The sequence below is a fragment of the Neltuma alba genome, unplaced genomic scaffold, assembly GCF_004799145.2.
Source record: "Neltuma alba isolate B1F8T4 unplaced genomic scaffold, ASM479914v2 tig00006402_pilon, whole genome shotgun sequence".
In the NCBI taxonomy this organism is placed as follows: Eukaryota; Viridiplantae; Streptophyta; class Magnoliopsida; order Fabales; family Fabaceae; genus Neltuma; species Neltuma alba.
Genome location: NW_021634453.1, coordinates 1 through 23,199, shown reverse-complemented (window position 1 = coordinate 23,199; position 23,199 = coordinate 1). Strand labels below are relative to the sequence as shown.

The window sequence follows — 23,199 nt, the reverse complement described above, 5'->3', positions numbered from 1 at the left end:
AAGAGTATTGATCCTTAGGATGCTTGCCCTTTCTTTTTCCACAGAGATACTCCCTTGTAAGCATAGATTTAAAATGTCTTCACTGTTCATCAAGTTGCTTTAATACATGGTGTTCCATCTGCTCTATTGCAGGAATATCACATATGAACTACAATAAAATACAATAGGATTAGAAGTAAATAATTAATTATAATTGAAACAAATAGAGAAAAGAATTCGTAATGTACCCCAAAGCTTGTTCTTCACATTTTCCTCTATCATCCTTCAATTAGGAATGTCAATCCCAATCTTACTATGTGCCAGATAATCCATTTAACTATTAAACTGAGTCTCTTCAGGAACTATTCCCTTCAAATCATCATTGAATTGTACTGCTATCCTTATGGGTTGTATGGTCTCATCATGCAAAGCCAACTTCTTCATATGGATCAGCTCTCTACGTCTTTTCTTACCAGTAAAGGAGTTGTCATCGTTAGAACCCTATTGACCAGATCTGTCCATTTCCTGTTCAAAGAAAAACCAACAAATACTCCCTCCAGTTCAAAATATAAGCTAACTTTTGTTGAGAGGCTTCATTTTTTTTATAAGATAACATTTCAGATTTGTCTAAACATTTAATGAATATTTTCCAATTTTACCCCTAAAATATTTATTTAATTTTTTTGGTTATTGATGGCATTAATTACAGAAGTGGCTGGTTTATGAGGCATGAGAATAGGGAAAGATGCTTTAAACAAAATGAATACAGGAGAGAAGCTTCAATGGCACCGGACGTTCTTGTTTTCAAGTCATTAGAGAACCAAGAGATGGATAGTTCTTGTCATTCGATATCATTATTCAGGACTCCACAGATGATGATTTTGAGCATATTACCTGGGACTCAAATCTTGTTTAGGACTCATTCAAGAATGATGAAGTCTTAAGTGATAATAAAGAAATAAATTTTTCTGGTGAGGAGAAAGTAGAGGGAGTTTCAAAGTTGAAAGGAAAGCCACTCTTTGATCTGAACAAGTTACGAGATGAAGCCACTTCAATGGAAATAGATCAACCCATTTCAAATGAAAATGTCACTGATGCATTTGCTGTTATGGAGGACTCTTTTGACAAGGATTCATATTCTGACATGAACGGTGAAGAAATCAGTTCTATAAGGAAATATGAGATAACTAGAAACAAAATGGAGCAGCCTAATGATCCTTCTCCTACAACATCCAATGCCGACAATAATAAGTTGCTGATCGACCTCAACGAATATCCTGAGGAAGGACCTAACTTTGGATTTAAAAGTACAGCGTTAAACAATGAGTTGCTCACTATGCTTAGGTTTATTTTGGTAGTTACCCTTGAGTTATAAAAAGATTTAATGTTGGAGGAATATGGAGGTTTTGTAGGTTGCTTTCCTTTTCTATAATTTTAGGCTAATGATGTGGAAGTTGGCTTCAAAGATCGAAACCTTTTGGATTGTCATAGTGTTCCTATCAGTATTGATACTCTTGTTATGTTCATTTAAATATTGACTGGGTTGCTTTTTGAACCAATTAACAATGCTTTTAGTATTGGGTCATACAACTTGCATGTGTCGCATATACAATGGATTCTAATGTACTATGCCCATGAGTCTATCAGTTATTGTTTGATATGAGTATATCTATTTCTCTATAATAGTTTTTCTACTGGAAATCTTTGATAATGCACATCAGTGTCATTGTTATTTGAGCACTGGCCTTTTTTTTATTGTTATAAGTTAATCATTTGGCATAATTCACTAGTCGTTGACAATAATTAGAATAAACCATCTGCTCCAATTATATAATGATTCTTGTCTTTTCATCGTAATGTTAGCCATACATTGCTAAAAATTAAAAATCATGAACCTAAGATTTATATACTGATTGTAGATGCAACATTGTGAAATAAGTCATCTATAATTAAATCATTGAGAGGAAAAAAATAAAAATAAAAGATAAAAGGGAGTTCATGATGGCAAGAAATATAACTCTAAAATCCACCATCAGAATCCTTAGATCATATCAGCTCCACACACCAAAAGGCAATAAAGATGACATACTATCTAACACTAAAAATAAAGGAAGAAATAAACACAATGTTTAAAGGTCCCGTGCATTGTCCATTTCTAAATAATGGCACACTTCTTCTATTAGTGGAGCATCAACACCTAGTTGAGTTGGCAGTCCATCTGTGTACACTGCATCTTTCCTCAAATGAGGCAACTTGTGATGATTTGATCCCTTTAACTTCATTATCTCAATCATGTTTGCTTGAAGTGTTACAAAATTTTTTTCTGATTTATTGACTGAAAAATCTTGGAATGATTTTTCCACTGCCTCAATGAGGCTATCAACTGAGTTTGCAGCTTCATATTGTTGCAAAGACTGAATGGCTCTAAAAAAACCAAGATCCAGTGTTACAACTTACTATCGTATCGACTTAGAGTTTAAGCAAAATTATTTTGAACCACATTGGATGGCTTTGGGCTCAATTTTTCACAAAAAAACACTAATCTTCGGATTTTCATTATTCATCAGGTAAAAATCTAGTTTTTCTGACCCAATTTCAAAAGTTCATAACTTAATCTCAAAAAATCAAAATAGAGTGATTTAAAATTATATAAAAAGCTCTTTAAATGCTCTTTCAAGAAAAAAAATAATCTTGTGAACCAATTCTATTTGAGAAAGTGTCAGGTTTTTGTGAAAGTCACCTCTGTCTTTTTGGTAAAAATTCTTTTGCAGATTCTAGGCTTTAACTTTGAAAAATCATTAAAAATCATGTAATTGGCCATTTTTAACATCTTAGCTATCAAAATGAAGCTCAGAACGTGGTCTACAATCATGCCAAATTTTGTGGTTAAAAGCATTCAGAAACTTTATCAAAATGTCACTTAAAGTTGACGGTGTCAATAGGTTTACAGTACTGTCCAAGCTAAATATTGACATAACCAAAAGTCGATAAATTTTTATGGTTTGACACCATAATTTAACCTTCATTCTGTAGCTTGTCCTTGGAAGTTTTAGGTCCTAAAATATTAGATTGCATTTTGGGGATGAGATTTAATTGAAATCCCAATAGCAAATTAACCAACTATATCATCAACAAGCATCATTATTATGCATAACTAAATTAACTACTATTGGTGAACTAGCATGATTATCATTTGGCAAACTCAATGATGCAAAGGCCAAAGTAAGAAATTTCAAAGAGCATCCACATCACAATCAAAAAATTTCATCCACATAATAGCAATTAATCATGCGATAATTAACAATGCAAAGTTAATGTTAGTAGTTATGTTCACTTTGCTACCTTTATCCAAATGCCCTTAATTTTCTTGTTCTTCTTCCTTGCTTCCACAAAGGTCAAACCCTAAAATGGTAATTCACAAAAAGGGCAGCAAGAATCACCAACCAAACCATGAAAAAACAAAAACACAACTCAAGGACAACCCATGTCCCTTAAAACTTCCACCTTTCTTAAATTTTAGAGTTTGTTGTCCATAAACCCTAAAAATTTCCTCTTGGCTCATTTCTATATGATTTTTTTTGTAGATTCCAAATATATACTTGGATTTAAGAAAACAAAACTCCCTCTTCTAGTTTCAGCTTGGCCGTGCCATAGGGTTCATTTTCTAAAAATTACAACTTTGGCTTTAATGCTTCCAACCTTTGTTCTTTAGGTTTATCCTATACCATTTTCCATTTTGAACCCAATGGAAGCATCAAAACAAAGAAAAACACACCCTAGGGTCTAGTTCTTGTCTTGGCCAAAATGGTCCTCATGCAACACAACAAAGAAAACACTTTAAAACAACCTACAACCATTTGTAACCACTAGAATCTATCATGCTTTGAAGTGTTCTAACATGTTGGACCAACAAAATTTCTTCCCTTCCCATAAACATATTTTGGCCAATACAAGGAAACTCACTCAGTGGGAGATGACTAAAACGCGAGAAGAGGCATCTATAAACGGTGGAAGACAGTGAAAATCAATGACAAGGCGAATAGAGGTCCAAACATGACAGAAAATAGTGAGGATTTGTCGAAAATGTACTTTGGGTGGTGGGACAGAGGGGGGTCCACCTTGCTCTATAGTTGTGAAACTATGAAACTATGAAAAAGAAAACGCGCAATAGGGTCATGTTTAAAACTTTTTGCTACGATTATTAAGATAATTGCCGTGGAAAGTGAAACGTCACTCTTTTTATTTACAAAAATACCATTGCCTTTTTTCTATGGCATTTTTCTTTTTAAGTGCTATTAAATTGTGACATTATATATCTCTTTTGTAGTAGTGAAAATCCCAATCCGAAGATTAAATTTCTAATACTACCTCTCCTTATAGTATTTCCCAATTCCACCTATTTGGGTTTGCCTAATATCAATTAACAAGCAATTTTTCATACCAAAACACTCTTTTAGTAAGCTTTCCTAATCCTAATCTCAATTCTTACTTCTCAATCCTCCATATTAAACAAGGCTTAAGACTTGAAGTGGAACTTGGGGAATGATATAAATTCATAAGGCCCATGAATTTTATCAATTGCCACTCTCAATTGTTCCTCCCGTGTTTGGTAGTAGTGAAGTCGGCATGCGGCAAATACATCTGGTGGGAAACTCCAACCATAGAATATAACATACTACCCCAACATCTTGGAAGTTAACTAACAACTAGTTTGGATTACAAATTATCTTTTGTGGCATGTAACATCTCAAAATTTTTAAGTCTCATCTAATATGAAGTATTGAAAATGAAAAATAAAATTGGGAATGGGATAGAGAAAATTCACTAAAAGAGCATTTAATATATGAGGGATCGCATATTATTCAAAATTAGGCAAATCCATATAGGTGGGATTGAAAAATACCATGAGGGAAGGTGGGATTGAAAATTTAGTCTTGGGATTAGGATTCTTCATACCAAAATGCACTCTCTTCTGACCATGATATTATTGATACTTACCTGCTTCTATATTAATTATATTGATCTGTGTGTTTCAACATTTGAAGTTCATATACCTCCAACTAGCCCCAATAGGTGTTCAACTTCAATAGTCCCCATGATGTTTCCCACGTCATGATGGCCAGATAACTCAAGAGTGTCTTGATTATCAATGGAAGATCAGACTCTAGCAAATTCTTTTATTAGAGGATAGTAGATAAGTTATCCTATGTTTAAGGCTGGTGATACTACTTAATTAATTTTTTAAATTTATTTGTCTTGATAAAGTTATTGGGGAAAATTAGGGAGAAGGAGCAAGAAGAAATAAAATGTATTAAAAAGGATCTCAAAATTTCTAGTTATTTTAATGAACCAAAAACTATAAATGTAAATTGATAATTACTAAATTGCCCTGAATTAAACCTAAAAACTTGGCCCTCTTGTTTTCATTTATTTTTCTTTTTTCTTACCGTCTTCTTGTTTGTCCTCTCCCTAATTATTACCTTCTGCTCCCCATCCTTTAATTATCATATTTCCCACCTTCGTAATCTGTATTTCCAAACACGCTATTTTCAATTCTCTTCCACACCGCTTCAAAATCTACAGACAATATGAATGGAAATTTCCACCATCTATGAGCTCGAACAAGAAGAATTGCTTCTCAAATTGGAGGTCTTCAATATCAAAGTTAAAGATAGACAAGGCCGCAAGATCCTCCGCATTGCATTCTTCCCTAGCGACCTCAGTATCTTACTTTGTGGTCAAATTATTTTTGTATCCAATTAATATATTATATAGCCATGGTCCTTAATATAAAAGCTAATTAACTAATTTGAGCAGATTAAATATGTTAGTTAAATTAGTTAATATGATATTATTTTTCTAAAACACCCTAAGTATTTTTCTTAATTCCCCTCCCCCCTTTTATTTGATTATTATTAAAGAAGTATCAATAAGGTTAATTTGAAAAAAAAATTGATAAACATATAAAATAGATCTTAAGTATAGGACCAACATGAATTCCCCAACTAAGCCTTATATTAAAGATTGGAGAAGTATCTTGTGAATTCAGATAATGATTTTTTGTATTTATTTGGACGAAATAACACGAATCATGAGCGTAGCTGTTGTGAAAATGTATCGAGAGGAGAGGATTAGAGAGGATGCAGGGAGTTTGGTCAAGGATAATTTTGTAACTGTAAATTTATGTTTTAATTTTTGGTCCTTTAAAATAATTTAGAGTTTTTGAGATCCTTTTAAATAAATTTCATTTTATCTAGGTCCTTCTCTCAAATTTTTCCTAGTTATTATTAATTTTTTTAATCGTGGTTATGCTCAAAACCTTGATCTCGTGTGTGCGCGCCTAAACCTTTGCTTGTTGAACTACAATAAATTTGCAATCTTTTAATATAAAATTATATATACGTCAAATATTCTTTTATCCAAATAATTATATATAAATGTGTATGTATATAACATTATTAAGCACTAAAAGTAAATTATATGATAATTTTAATTATTAATTCAAAAAAATAATTTTTATATATTTATATTACTATTTATTTAATATTTTTATTTATTTCAAAAATTATTTTTAATATGACATTAATTTAAAATGAAGCAAAATTTATATTTTAAATCGTAAATAATTTTCTTATAAATGTAGTTTATTTTAAAATTTAATTTTTATTTTTAAACAACATTGATTAGATGTATAATTTAATTATATATACCATATTACATCATAATATATTGTCTATTTGATTTTCACATATTTGAGAAAATAATTTCTAATTAGTAAAAAAATCAAATTATTGCAAAAATACTATAATAAAATCTAATTAATTATTCTATTTAAAAAATTAAATAATTTGAATAGATTATAATAAACACCATTCTTCTACTTATGTATGTATCTTGCATAATTTTTTTCTTAAAAATTTTTTGTATATACTCCCTTCAGTCTTATTTATAAAATCTCAAAATTTAATTTGGTTTTTTTTATGAGATTGTACTAAAGATTGTCTTAACACTAAATTCATTTCTTATCAATTTTACCCCTAGTTAATTTTTTGTTCTCTCTTCTCATCTTTTTCTCATTTTTCATTCTCTTTCATCTTTTATTTTTTTTACTAGTATTTCTTTTTTTTATTTTCTCTCTTATTAAATAAGGATGTACTTGGAAAATAAGAGATTCAAATTTTACATATTTATCGTTTTTAACTAATTTTAATTATTTTCTCAGTTAAATCATATAATTTAGTTGATAGGGTCTTATAGAAAGAATCAGAGGGAGTAGCATTTGTCTTTATCTTGATGACTGAAATTAATCCATATAATGAGTTATTAATTATTTCATGACAAAATTTCATTGTTTCATCATTCAGCTTCAAAATTCTCTTCAGCGTTAGGTTGGTCAATACTCATAAATGGAGGTGCTCATACAAATCCATATGTTGATTTTGACTTTCTATCATTTACTATATCTTTCCAATATGTATATATAATGCAATTATTTCTTTGTTATATTCATTTATATAAGAAAGTTATTGATATTCTTATCTTATTTGTTTAATTATTATTAATGACAAAGACAAATTAATTTGAATGAAACATAAAACAAGTTTTCTGAAAAACTGTCCTTCTATCTTAGTAAATATCTAATGATGAGATGAATGATGATTATGCCTTTATGAAATCCATCCCCCCCAACACACACATATCAATTTATTTTATAGTTGAAAATATACTTAAATAATTATTTTATTAATTATGTTATTATAAAAATTATTGTAGGATTATAATCTAAAATAAAAAGTTTAAAATTAGCAATGAATTAGTAACAGAATAGACTTAGCAATAGAAAGTTTCATGGCAAACAATACGGAATCGATGACAGAAATTAATTAGCAGTTAAAGAATTCTGGTAGTAAAGATTTTAAATCAAAATTTAGTGACAGAATTCTAAAAATTTACTGATCCATTATCGATAGAATTTAGTAACAAAATGAAATTTTGTGGCTCATTTAGTGATAGAATTTTTGTCAATAATTCATTGGAAATTAGTGATAGAACATTGTTAGAGCAACTAATTCTATGCTTTGATGACATGCAGGAAATTAATGAATTAACATATTTATCAGATTTTGTAAATGTTATTAATGTGTTTACAAAAAGTCATTTAATAGGTTTATATTTTCTTAAACATATTTGATAAAACATCTATCATTTGACCCCTTTGAGTATGTATTTAGAAGTGTTATAGTTCAAGCAAATCACAATTAAGCCTACACATTAAGATCTTGCATTTTGATTCTTGGGTTATTATACATTTGGTAAATCTAGATTTTTGATCCAACTTTAAAAATCCATAACTAATTATAAAAACAAATTATATTGAGGTGATTCAAATTTTTATTTAAAGTTTTTTTAATTCTCTGTAGGGAAAAGACACTTATTGGGTCATTTACTTGCTCATTTAATATATAAAAATAGGTGAATTGGTATGGTTCATATGGTCAAAACAGTACCTTACAGCTTTTTTGTCCTAACTTTGAGCAATCATAATGTGTAGTGCACACATCTATTTTAGGTTATCTACCACTCATTTTGAAGCTTAAGATATGTACTAATTACTCATAAAATTTCAAGAGCAAAATCATTCATTTGCATCACTTTTACTCTTTTTGAAATGTGTGGCTTTATGTTGGGATGTTTATCCCCTCATTTGAAATCAACAATTCATAATCATTTCTTTGTGTACATGTAACCATTCCAATATTTTATAAACCATTCTCATACATCATCATACTCAATCTTACATGTCATTTTCATTATTTATCATTACATAACATTAATTGGCATGTCTAATCATACAATAACATAAAGGGAAGTCATTACATAACATAACATAAGAACATTTCTTTAATTCTCCCCTTTATTCTCTTAATCCATATCTTGCATTCCTCTTCGATACTTCACATACTTATCATGGTTGGTTAAGGGAGGATAAGATTTGAGAGAATCTTAGTAGCAAATAATTACCACCCAAACATACGTGGTATATCTTGGTATTCATAACATGCTTGCAAACATAACATTTTCATAACATAATGACATGTTTGGAAACTATCATGCATTAATCATAAATAACATAGGCCTATGACATGTTTCAAATATTATCACATACATAATGCATGAGTTCATACAATCACATAAACATAACAAAGATGTTATACATGTAAGCAAATATCAAGCATATAAAAGTAAGGTAAAGCTTGTTACTTTAAAGCTTTAGCTCCTCTTGCTTCTTTTGCTTTCCATACCTAGAGCTTTATCGTCCAAGCTCCCAATTCCACTTTCATAATGTCCAGGGGCCTTAGCTACATCAATACATCATTTTCACTCATTCATTAGAGCCATAACAATGAGCTACTTCCAAACATAGCTCTCTTGAACATAACTTTAACTTTAACTTTTGAGCTTTGATTCCAACCTTTTAAAAATTAATTCTACACACTATTCCTGCATAATTTTGCATGTAGAATCTATTTCTGAGTTTAAAATTAACAAAATCTAATTCCTTCTCCTGAAAGTCAACTTGGCTAAGACATTAGGATTTTTAGGGCAAAAATTTTATTTTCAATTCTAATGTTTCTAAATTTACTTTCTCAGATGTACCCCACATAATTTTTCACTCTAAACACATTGGGAGTACTAAAATAGTCAAAACCCATCTCTAACATGAACCCTAGGTCTAGCAAAAAATATACAAATGTTAAGGGGAAGTTGGATTCTTTCTAATTTAATCACAAAATCACTTGATTATTACTATTTTCTTCTTCTTAATTATTAATCTAACTTCAATCAATCCTCTTCATAATTAATTAAAATTGGACAGCACCTTCCCTTAGAATTTTATACTTTCAAAACTTATTAAAAACCATAACCAAACTTAACAACAGAAAGGCCAACATAAACAACACTAAAATGCATAATCTTACCTTATATTGAAGCTTAACTTGGCTTGAGGCTTCTTGCACTTCCTCTTCTTCTTTTCTTTCATAAAAATTTTGTGCTCCCTCTTGCAAGACCTCTCATGGCCAAAAATCTCACCAAATGGAAGGGGAGAGGGGTATTTATAATGTCTTCTGAAATTAACCCTGCAGTCTTTGCCATCAAATTTGATTAAAATTACATGGATGAGGTGTCATGATTGAAACATCCTTCCTTTAATCCCTTAGAGTACATGTTTGGAAGTGTTATAGTTTAACATCATGAAAGAAGCCCATAGATTGAAAATTTTTCAATTGTTTCTTGGGTTACTATTCACTGTTTAAATTTCAGATTACAGGTCCAACTTCAGAAAATCATAACTAATTCTATAAAAATCATATTGAGGTGGTTCATAATTCTATTTGAAGATTTTTCAATTCTCCACAAGGAAAAAAAATATGAAACTAGACTTATCCTTACCCAATTCATACAGTTTATTCATTAAACATTACTGCTCATTTGGTCAATTCTGGAACTTCCAGATTCTGTGCCTCAACTTTGGAAATTCATATCTTCTTGTGTACACATCCAATTGAGGTGTTCCACCTCTCATTTCAAAGCTTGGGATGTGTAAAACACATATGCCAAATTTCATGGCTTGGCTCATTCATTTGATAGGTCAAACTGGATCTGGAAGTTAATTGCTCCAGGACATACGTTTTATCCATTAGACAATTCTTGCTTTAATTCTTTTTATTGTTTTGGCATGCATAGCTTGGCTTTATTCTTTCCCATTCATTCTCATATATTTCTATTCATGCCATAAATATTCTAAACAAAGACATGGCATCATTGGCATTCATATACATAATTTACATAATAAGAGAATTATACAAAAATCTTTAACCAATCATTAACATCAATAATTCTCCGCTTTTTTCTCCTTCCTTCTCATGCTCTCCTTCATGCAATCATTGTGCATCATTGATTGACCTAAATAGTTGGTTAGGAAGGGGTGAGATTCGGGAGAATCTCAGTAGTAAACAATAACCACCCAAACATACATGGCAAGCTTGACATTCATAACATACTTGCAACTTAACATTTCTATAACATAGTGACATGCTTGGTGATCATCATGCATTAACCATAAAACACATAGGCCTATGACATATTTCAAACATATTCACAATCATAATGCATGAGTTCATAAAACCATATAAACACAGAACATGTCATATATGCAAGCAAATACCAAGCACATAAGAGTAGGGTAAAGTTTGCTACCTTGTGTCCTTAAGCTTTCTTCTTATTCCCTTTTGCTTCCAACCATTAAGGTTGCTTGCTCAACCACATCCAAACCTTCTCTTAGATGCATCAAGGTCCTAATCACAGCCACAAGGGTCACATTACTCATTAGGACCAAGAATTACAAAACATGGAAGACTTGTGTCCTTAAACTTAATCTCTTTTTTCTTAATTTATAATGTAGTGTTCTAGCTTTGTAAAAATTATTTTCTTAAGCCAATCCTATACAATTTTACCGAAGGAATCTAAATATGAGTTTAGATTGATCAAAATCCAGCTCCTTCCCCTAGTCCTAGGCCAAAATTGAAATTTGCCACTTAATTTTTAATTTTGATTCCAATGCTTCCAACTTCATTCTTTCATCTTATCCCTACACAATTTTTCATTTTAAACAAATTGGAAGCATCGAAATCATTAAAATCATATCCTAGGCACAAGAACCAGGTCTGGCTGAAACATTTTCTCAAGTTACACAATCATGAAGTTCAACCAATTTCAGTATAAAACCACTTGATTCGTGTTCCTTTCAAGCCTTTGAACATTATTCTAACATCAATTTCATTTCCCTTACCCTTAAGAATTTCCTATAGCATAAATCCCAGGGTTTCAAGCTCCCAAAAATCATTAAAATCCATAATTAAGCTCAACAACAACAAGGGTAGTGAAAACTATATCAAAAACCATGAACATATCTTGTTTTGGAGCTTGATCTTGCATATGACCACTTGGCTTTTCTTTCTCCCTCTTCTTTCTCTCTCTAGAAACTATTTTGCTAGAGCTTCCCTAAGGTTTCCTCTAGGTTGGACGAAAATGAGGGAAGGGAGGGGCTATTTATAGAAAACAAGACTGAATCTGGGCCGTTGATCTTAAAAATACGTGGCTTGATCTGGACTGTCCATTTTCTCTTTTGTTAGAAAGCTCTGATTTCTCTCCCTTGATTCTCTCCATTGATTACCCATGATATTAGCTAGAGAATAAAGTCCTGATTTCTTGTGATGTTATAATATCTCCAATTTATTTCTGATTGATTGTAACCAGCGTGATTTCCCTCTTCCCTACTCTATAAATTGTAACCCAATCATATAAAATAATATGAGTGTGAGAATTATTCCTACAATTGATCATGGTATCAAAGCTTTGGGTTCGGTCCGAACCCAGAAAGACTCCCTAAAACTCTGCCGTGAAACACAGAGAGAGAAAGCGAGGAGAGAGAGAGTGTGTGAGGCGTCCTCAAATCTAAAGCCAGAAGCAGACCATAGACGACACCACCCCTCCAATCCTTACCGGCGTCCTTTGATCGGCGCGTCCCTTGAAGCCGACGTCCAACAGAGTTGTGCGTGAAGCTCACGCGCCGTCACAAGCTCCGCGTGTGAAGCCCACATGCCACCATTGTTTCTGCGTGTGAAGTACACGTGCCGTTGCCAGAAGCTGTCAGGACCTTCTTGAGATCTAGAAAATGAATGATCCAGAATTCCCACCACTTTTTAGGTCTGTTCGCAATATTCGAAGGGCTCTCATGTCCGGTACATCTTCAAATACTCAAGGCACTCCTTCTTCACTAATGGTCACCTATAAAACCTCTGATTCAGAATCAGAGTTGATAGTAACAACTGAACCTCAAGCTATAGGGGTGGCTCACAAACTTAATGGCAGCAACTATCTCCAATGGTCTCAAAGTGTATTAATGTATCTATATGGGAAGCAAAAGGAGAAGTATATCAATGGAGAAGCAAAACAATCTTCACATAATGATCCCAAATTTGACACCTAGTTCGCTGAAAATAATCAGGTGATGTCTTGGCTGTGTAACTCAATGACTCTCGAAATCAGTAAGAGATACCTTCTTGTAAGCATAGCCAAGGAAATTTGAGATGCTGCTAAGCGGACTTACTCTACACTGGACAACACTGCAACCTTATTAGATCTAAGGAGGCAACTCAAAGATCTGAAGCAAGGTAACTTAACCGTAACACAATATTACAGTACTCTGACAAAGATATGGCAGCAATTGGATCTCTTTGAAGTACATCCTTGGAAGGATATGGATGATGCTAATGACTTTCTATTGGGCCTGAATGATGTCTTTGAAGAAGTGAGAGGAAAAATTATGGGACTGAAGCCACTTCCATCCCTATTTGAAGTCTTCAGTATGGTTAAGTTCGAAGAAAGCTGAAGACACCTAACCTAAGGTAACCAAACTCCAGTAGATGGCTCAGCATTGGTGATAAGGGGGTTCCAGACATCAAAGGGCTCTGAGAAGAAAGGGAACAAATGGTGCATTCACTGTAACAAGAAAGGCCATACTAGAGATGAATACTGGAAACTACATGGGAAACCAAACCAACGGAAGCAGAAACAACAAGAAGATAGAAAGAGCCACCATACCTCCTCTGAGGAAAAAGGTGATGATAGAGACCAGTTGACCAGAGAAGAGCTTCAAATGCTTCATAAGATACTGGAAAAACAAAACAAATCAAAATATGTTCCAAACGTGAACTTGATTCAGTCAGGTAATTCCATTATAGCCCTTAATTCAATGGTAACTAGTGACGAGACTTGGATTGTTGACTCCGGTGCTACAGACCACATGACTGATAATAAGTCCTTCAAAACCCTCAAATATTGCCACGAGAACCTTAGGGTAAAAGTGGCAAGTGGACTATATACTAAAATTGAGGGTGTTGGCATTGTGGCCCTATATGATCATCTGGAAATCCATAATGTTTTGTTTGTTCCTGCTCTTACTTGTAACCTTATATTTGTGAGCAAATTAACTAAAGGACAAGTATGTTGGGTGATCTTTGATGATGTTAAATGTGTTTTTCAGGATTCGACCTCGGGGAGGAAGATTTTGACTGCTAAAGAATGGGATGGACTCTACTACTTTAAAGGAAACGATATGAAGACTGAAGGAGCAAAGAAAGCTATGGTTAGCTCCAATTCTCAAAATAAAAATGTAATGTTGTGGCATCAAAGATTAGGCCACCCCAGCTTTGATTATATGAAGCATGTCTTTCCAACTTTATTCAATAAAAATTCTTCACCTTTCTAATGTGAAACATGTCAAATTGCTAAACAAACTCACGCCTTTTATCCCAAACATACTTACAAACCCACTACCCCGTTTACAATGATCCATACTGACATTTGGGGGCCAGCTAAAACCAACACCTGAACGAGCACAAAGTGGTTTATTACATTCATAGATGATCACACCTAGGTCATATGGGTTTACCTTGTGAAAGAGAAATCTGAAGCATTACAAAATTTTAAAAACTTTCACTCTTTTGGGAGAACCGAGTTCCAAACTCCCATCAAAGTCCTGAGAAGTGACAATGCCAAAGAGTATGTGAGCGGAGCCTTTAGGGAATTTCTTGAGCAGGAAGGAATCCCTCACTAAACCTCATGTGTCTATACTCCTCAACAAAATGGTGTTGCTGAGCGAAAGAATAGGCATCTTTTGGAAGTAACCCAAGCTATCATGGTGGAAAAAAACATTCCAAGTCTGTTTTGGGGAGACGCTGTGCTAAACGTAGCTTATCTTATCAATCGAATGGCCTCCAAAATTCTCCATTTCCATACCCTCATTCAAAAACTCCTTGAGACCTACCCCACCTCATCTATCATCAATACCATCCCTCAAGAGGTCTTTGGGTGTGTCATCTTTGTCCATAACCATGATGGGGGCAAACTAGATGCTAGAGCAGTAAAATGTATTTTCCTTGGGTATTCCTTCACCAAAAAGGAGTATAAGTGTTATTGGCCTACCATTAGAAAGCTTATAATCTCGAAAGGAACCGTCTTTTACGAGGATGATGCTTATTATCCCAAATTACCCATTCAAGGGGAGAACTATAGAGTAGAATGGCTAATTACGCCTGAACCTATGACTAAATCACCTCTTAACCCCCTTGAACCTTATATACCACAAGACGAAATCCCTGAACCTGAACCAAAAACCCCTGGTCCTATACCTCCACTAAAACACCAAAGCCCCATAAACACTCCTCACCCAATGGAAACCAATGCTGAAATTGATGCAGGGGTGACAAAACATTCAAGTCCTCAATTAGGTGAACAGGATAGCAGTAGTAAGGTTCCTTCCATTCCAAGGCAGCAACATGATTCCAATCTGGAGTTGGATCCTGAAGAGCTAGGATGGCCTATTGCACTTAGAAAGGGGGTAAGATCGTGTACTCAGCATCCTATTCAAAGATTTGTCTCATATAGCAATTTATCTGCTAGAATACAAACCTTTATGGTGAATAGCTGGTAGGTAAAGATTCCAAAAACATTTCAACAGGCTATGAAAGATCCTAGTTGGAAACGTACTACATACGAAGAGTTAAGAGCCTTAAAGGAAAATGATACGTGGGATATTACCACACTTCCTAAAGGTAAGAAAGCGGTGGGTTGTAGGTGGATCTTCACCCCTAAATTTAATCCCGACAGAAGCATTAACAAGTAAAAAGGGAGATTAGTTGCAAAAGGGTACACCCAAACTTATGGGATTGATTATCAAGAAACATTTACTCCAGTGGCAAAGTTCAACACCATCCAAGTACTCTTGTCCCTAGCTGCTAATCTTGACTAGTCCCTACATCAACTAGATGTGAAGAATGCCTTTCTAAATGGATATTTGGAGGAGGAAGCATACATGGAAATCCCAAATAGAGTAATAGCTCCACCGAACTCAGTTTGCAAACTGAAGAAATCATTATATGGCCTAAAACAATCTCCATGAGTATGGTTCGACAGGTTTGCCAAAGCGATCAAAAGGTTTGGTTACATCCAAGGATGAGCTAACCATACCCTTTTTGTCAAACACAGTGATGGAAAGGTAACGGTCCTAATTGTGTATGTGGATGATATAGTCAAAACTAGAAATGATAAGGTTTCTATCTCTTAACTCAAGAAAGCCCTAGCTAGGGAATTCCAAGTGAAGGACCTAGGACAAATGAAGTACTTTCACGGGATTGAGGTTGCTAGATCCAAAAAGGGTATAAGTATGTCCAAATAGAAGTACACACTTGATTTAGTCTGAAACATCCTACCTTTAGCCCCTCAGAGTACACGTTTGGAAGTGTTATGGTTCAAGCGGATCATGACACAAGCTCATGGATTAAAAATTTCGACATAATTACTCAGGTTACTATTCACTATTTAAATTTCAGATTACAGGTCCAACTTTGAAAAATCATAACTAATCTATAAAAATCGTATTGAGGTGTTCTAAAATTATACCAAAATATCTTTGAAATCTCTTTAAGAAAAAAATATCCAATTGGACTTATCCTTGCCCAATTCGTACAGTTTAATCAATAAAGATTACTGTTCATTTGGTAAAATCTGGAACTTTAAGATTCTGTGCCTCAACTTTGAAAATTCATATCTCCTTGTGTACATGTCCAATTGAGGCGATCTACCTCTCATTTTAAATCTTGGGATGTGTACTATAAGTATGCCAAATCTTGTGGCTAAACGCATTCATTTGCTAGGTCAAACTGGAGCTACAAACTCACTAACCTAGGACCTACGTTTTGCCCCTTAACTACTCTTTACTTTAATTTTTTATTTCTTTGACATACATAACTTGGGATTACTCTTTCCCATTCATTCTCATACATTTCTATTCATGCCATAAACATTATAATTAAATACATGGCATTATTGGCATCCATAACATAGTTTACAAAATAGGAGAATTATATATTCATCAACAGTCTCATCCATTAACAAGAATAATTCTCTGCTTACTTCTTCTTGCTTCTCATGCCATTATTGCCCATCGTTGATTGACCTAAATGGTTGGTTACAAAGGGGTAAGATTTGGGGGAATCTCAGTAGCAAACATTACCACATACATACACAAGATGAATGCTAGTGTATGGTATGTAGTTTTTCATAAACTTAAGCTAACTAGTGACATGCCATCATGCTTTATGCTTGGTATCAAAATGCATGGCCATGGGAACATATTAAAAACAGCATTTTCGGCAACAATCATCATGTCACAACATCATTCAAACAACAAATACAAACCAACACATGAGCATACCACATCAAGCACATAAAGGGTAAGTTCACTACCTTGTACCTCAAGCTTTCTTCTTGCTTTTCTTTTGATTTCCTTGACTTCCCAACCACAAGGGCTTTCGGTCAATATCATCAAACATCCTCTTGGATATTCCAAGATCCTAAACATAATCACATGGGTCATACAATCCACTAGGACCAAGAGATTATATAAAGTTCAAGGCTAACCTTCTTGAACCTAACCCTCTTCTCTTAATTTTGGATTGATGTTCTAGCTTTGTAAAATTATTCCCTATCATTTTGATAAAATTTGGGCAGCACTTTCCCTTAGGAAAATGACTTCCCAACATCATCAAACTATCATAAAATCAATATATAACTACCATAAACCAACATAGAGAAGTTTGGAAGCCTTACCTTGGTTCCAAGTCACTTCCCCTCTCTAGAATTCTCTTCTTTCTCTCTCTAGTTTTGATTTTGCAAGAGTTTCCCCTCTTAAAATGGTCTTGCACGAAAATGAACTATGGATGGGGGTATTTATAGGCTTCATACTTTCCATAATGCCACACATGCCCTTCTTGAATAAGAGCTCATCCGAGCCCTCCATTCAACCACCTTTCCATGTGTACACATCTTAAGCAACATAGCCTAAGAAGATGACAAGTGTCTTGGTGAGTCATGGCTTCAAGAAGCTTGTAGATGCTTCTAGAGATTTCTAGTTCCCTCTAGGTTCTTCTATACTCTTCTTGATTGCTCTAGATTCTTCTAGATAGTTCTAGATTTTTCTAACAACTTGAACAATTCCTTTCATGCCCATTCATCAACTTGGCATTAAAATAGGGAGGAAATAAATGGAAAATTCGTGTAAAAATATTTCCTTAATTATTTCTCCACTTATCAAGCCAATCTTGCACCGTATCGGATTTTTTGGCTCCTAACTTACCCTGTATCACTGGGACAACTTCTTCTTAAAATTCTGGCCAATAAAAGGTATATATATGGCGCCATCTTAGAGGAGCATAGATGAAAATAATTAGCTTTGCTGACAGCTACTTAACCTTACTGAGTCATGCAGTAGGGATTTCACTATAACAGGTAGACAAAGGATTGTCTAAAATATTCCTATACTGCGTTCTGATTTTTATGCTGTCCATAAATATCTTCTACTGACTCAGTATGATGACTCGTAAGTGTCATGATTGCATTTTGTGACTCAGCATGATGACTCGTAGATGTCATGATTACGCTTGGCGACTCAGCATGATGACTCGTAGGTGTCATGATTATGCTTGGTGACTCAGTATCGTCATGATGGCCCTTAGATATTTTCTTTGGTTTTGTCCCCTATTTAGGGGACAAAATTATTTAATATTTGACTGGAGCATTTTATTCAATCCAGAGCTCCAAAAATTCATCCAAAAAATATCATAAAATTCCTCATATTCTAGAGAAAATCTGTGAATTTTCTCAGGTCATAACTCAACCTGTAGCCCTACTTAAAAATCATTCTTTAAAATGCCCTTTTTTCGGCATAACTGGCTTTTAAGTATTCTTAAAGCCATTTTGTTAGTCTTCTGGGATGAGACTAATTTTATAATTTTCTACAGTCTCTTAGATCATACATCCCCATTTTGTCATAATTTTCTGAGGTTTCCTTATGACTCAAACAATTAAATCTACCTCTACATCTCAAACAAAGCCATAAACTTATAAATTCCTTTTAAGTTATCTCAGGGGTATTTTCATCATCTCTCTTCACAAAAGAGCCTTAGAATATTATTTCCCATTTTTTGGGATTTTCTTAGAATTTTCTAAGTACTTTCCATTTTTATCCCTGATGGCCGTAACTTTCTGAATTTACGGTTTTACCCCTGCTTAGGCTCAATCTCATAAAACCATCTCTTTAAGGCTTCTAACTTAACCTTTGGTTTGTATCTAGCCTCTTTTCTCTTTCAGGGCCTTTGAGACTTTACTAGAGCCTCTAACTTTGATTACACTTTAGCCCCTTAAAACTTTCACTTTGCAGTTTAGTCCCTGAAACTGCTTTAACTTCCTTTCTCATCTTTAGGACCTCTACTAAAAAGGGGTCTGGTAGCCTATCCCATTTAGGCTATTTCTAGTACTTTAGGCCCAAAAATCAAGATGTTACATAGTCCACGAAACAGGAATACTTGGGGCTAAACCTAGTGAGACACCTATGGAAGAGTCATGCAATCTGGAAGTGAAACCAAACGGGGCACCAGTTAACTCAGAAAGGTCCAGAAGACTTGTGGGTAAACTGACCTACTTGACTCATACACGACCTGACATTAGCTATGCAGTTGGAGTGGTAAGCCAATTTATGCATCAACCTTAGGAAGAACATATAGAAGCAGTATACAGAATCCTGACCTACCTCAAACTCAATCTTGGAAGAGGAATATTTTTTAAAAAGAGGTGTATAAGAGACCTAGAGGTCTATACTAATCCAGATCACGGGAAAGTTGTGGATAACAGGAGATCTGTCACAAGTTATTGCATTTATGTTTGGGGAAACCTAGTTACTTTGCGAAGCAAGAAACAGACAGTAGTCTCAAGGAACAGTGCTGAAGCTGAGCTAAGAGCTATAGCCCTGGGGGTATGTGAAGGAATGTGGGTGATTAGACTCCTGAAGGAACTAAGAATTCCTTATGAAGGTCCAGTGAACCTTTGGTGTGACAACCAAGCCAATATAGAAATGACCAAGAATCCGGTGTATCATGACTGAACAAAGCATGTTGACATTGATTGGCACTTTATCAAAGAAAAGGTCGAAGATGGCACCATTAACTTGAGCTATGTGCGTGCAACTGATCAGATTGCTGACATCATGATCAAGCCTTTAACCAGAGTCAAGTTTGAAGGGCTTCGAAGCAAGCTAAGGATGGTTGACATCTACTCTCCAGCTTGAGGGGGAGTATTAGAAAGCCCTGATTTCTCTCACTTGATTCTCTCCATTGATTACCCATGATATTAGCTAGAGAATAAAGTCCTGATTTCTTGTGATATTACAATATCTCCAATTTATTTCTGATTGATTGTAACCAGCGTGATTTCCCTCATCCCTACTCTATAAATTGTAACCCAATCATATGAAATAATATGAGTGTGAGAATTATTCCTACAATTGATCATCTTTTAATCTTGTGGTGACGAGTGTCCATGACATCATGCTTACATCATCAATCCACATGCCTTTAATCGATCGTATGTCTTGCATCTGTACGCTTAATACCTTCTTTTCCCATCTAACCATACACTTGTCTCCTCTATATTCCTTCATCATTTTGGTATTAAAATAGGAAGGAAATTAATATAAAATTCGTGCAAAATACAAACCTTAGGTATTCCCCCACCTATCTTGCCATTCTGCACTGTATAGGGTATTTTTTCGAGTCCTGATTTTCCCGGGACAACTAGGACATGTTATGGCACCATTTTCTCACCTCAAGTAAATCCATATGGCATTATATAACATGCCCAAAGAGGGAGTGATGCTTTTCCTTTGTTCTTCCATTAAAATAATTAATAATATTTATTTCAGAGTGAACTTGACCGAATTCTTTCTACCGGTCTACAACTCCGAGAATCTATCTCTGGGTATTAATACTATTTATTCATCACAGGGAATTCCTCTAATTTTTCTTGAGTCAAAATTCAATCTCTAGACATTTGACTTTGACTTTCTCTGGATAATACGTAAATAAGCTTTGAATTCCATTAAAGCCAACCTCTTCGCTTTCTGGGGACATAATTATTTTTAAAACTTGTGATAATTCTTCAAGTATTTTCTCCCATTTTCTTCCAATTATTTGAGGCCTCCCTATACCTTGAATAATTCATTTTTAATAATATTTAAAATCAGTCAAAACGCTGATAATTCCATAATTTCCTTCCAAGGGCATTTTCATCATTTTTAGCCTCATACAGGCCTCTGAATCTTATTCCTATTTTTCTAGAATTTTTTTGAATTGTTTAGGCCTTAACCTACTATTTTTCATTTTCTGAGATTTTTCTAGGATTTTCGGGCATAATTTTCATTTTTGCCCTTACTAGCCCAAAATTTTACAAAATTATAATTTTGCTCTTGGTTTGGCTTAACCTCAAAATTCACCTCATTGAAGCTTCTAACATAACTATTAGCCTACGTTCATCTCTGTTTCTCATTCCCGCCTTGAGACTTTACTAGAGTCTCTAACTTTCTCTTTTCTCAGTCCCGAAAAACTTTCTCTTTGCAATTTAGTCCCTGGGAATCCCTCTGTCCTTCCAGGGAATCTCTAGGACCTCTGCCAAAAAGGGTATGGTAGCCTACCCATCTCAGGCTAATTTTAGTACTTCTAGGTCTGAAAGTTTGGATGTGACAATGATCATAACCTTCCCATGTGTATTCTTAACTCCATTGGAAAGTATTTTGAGGTCCATCCTTTGAAATTACCATAAAGCCCTTGAATCTTTGCCCTTAAAGTTGATAGACATTACAAGGGCTATATCATCCTTCTCATGCTTTCATTTGGCCTTAATTATTAATGCAATTTCATCACATGGCATTACAAAAATTCTACCAGTAGAGAGAGTCTTAGGTGGCACCAAAATGAAGAGGAAAATGGAAGAGGAGCTCAAATCCTCTCTTAGCTTTTAATATAATGCCACTTGAAAAATCAACCAAGAATTTCATCATCTCATTATTTTTGTTAACATTTCATTGTCTGCAACTCGTCTCCTCATTAATTAGAGTATGTGGGGTTTGATAATGAACTCTGATGGATATTAATTACAGTACATGGGAGAAGAAAGATAGTTTTTATTTTGTCTCCCATTTTGGAAACATTTAATAATTTTATTTAGGAGTAAATTTGACCAAATTCTTTTTAATGGTCCACAACTCCTAAAATTTGTTTCTTACCTTCAAAAATTCCTTCTCATCATAGGAAAGTTTTCTAATTTTTTTGAGTCAGAAATTGGCTCAAAAGTTTTTTTTTTTAATTTCTCAGGAAATGCCACTAATTGGCACAATTAGGCTTTAAATATTTTTAAAGCCAATCTTCTCATTTTTTTTGGGGATAAAAATTTTTATAAATTCACATAACCCCTTAATTAATTAATCTCCATTTTTATCCAATTATTTGAGGCTTCTTCATATTTCAAATAATTGGATTTGACTAAATAACTTATAATTATCTAAAATTCTAGAAATTCCTCAAAATTCATTCTGGGTATTTTTGTCATTTTAAACTTCAAATGGGCCTTAATACCTCATTTCTCATTTTATGAAATTTTCTACAATTTCAGGCGTATTTTTCATCTTTACCCATTTCAGCCCAAAACTTTTTAAAGTTAATGTTTGCTTCATGCCAAGGTTTAACCCCAAGAATTATCTCATTAAGATCTCTAACATGACTTTTGACCCATAATCATCTCAATTTCTCATACTCAACTCCTAAGACTTCATTAGGGTCTTTATATTCCTTGTTTCTTCATTCCAAAAAACTTTTACTTTTCAATTTGGTCCTTGAGAATCCTTCTATCCTTTTAGGGAATTTCTGGGACTCCTGCCAAAAAGGGTTTGGTACCCTGCTTATTTCAGGCTATTTCTTGCACTTCTAGGTCCAAAATTCAGGATGTTACATTTAAGTCATATTAATTCTCTATATGAACCAAGTCAGAAAGGCCCCACTCTTTATTTATAAAACACCTTTTGTTTGGCTTATATTAAAACTAGAAATCGTTTTTAATTCTAAGCTCATTCTAGTCATGTTCTCGAGTTCATCTTATGTATTTGATTATTTGACTCTAATATATTCAAGATAGGTATCAAGTCAAAGTGCTATGATTTTTACTAGTCAGACTAAGCCTTTTTAATGTTATATCTCAGTTGAACTATCCTGA

At 33.9% G+C, this 23,199-nt stretch overlaps 1 long non-coding RNA gene across 1 annotated transcript; it reads left to right on the top strand.

Moving 5' to 3' along the window:
* The first annotated feature begins 428 nt into the window (after positions 1 to 428).
* On the top strand, positions 429 to 20,019 carry LOC114750282 (uncharacterized). Its single transcript, XR_003740642.1, has 3 exons — positions 429 to 440; positions 1,770 to 1,771; positions 19,897 to 20,019. It is a non-coding gene; the product is annotated as an uncharacterized LOC114750282 (long non-coding RNA).
* The last annotated feature ends 3,180 nt before the right edge of the window (positions 20,020 to 23,199 follow it).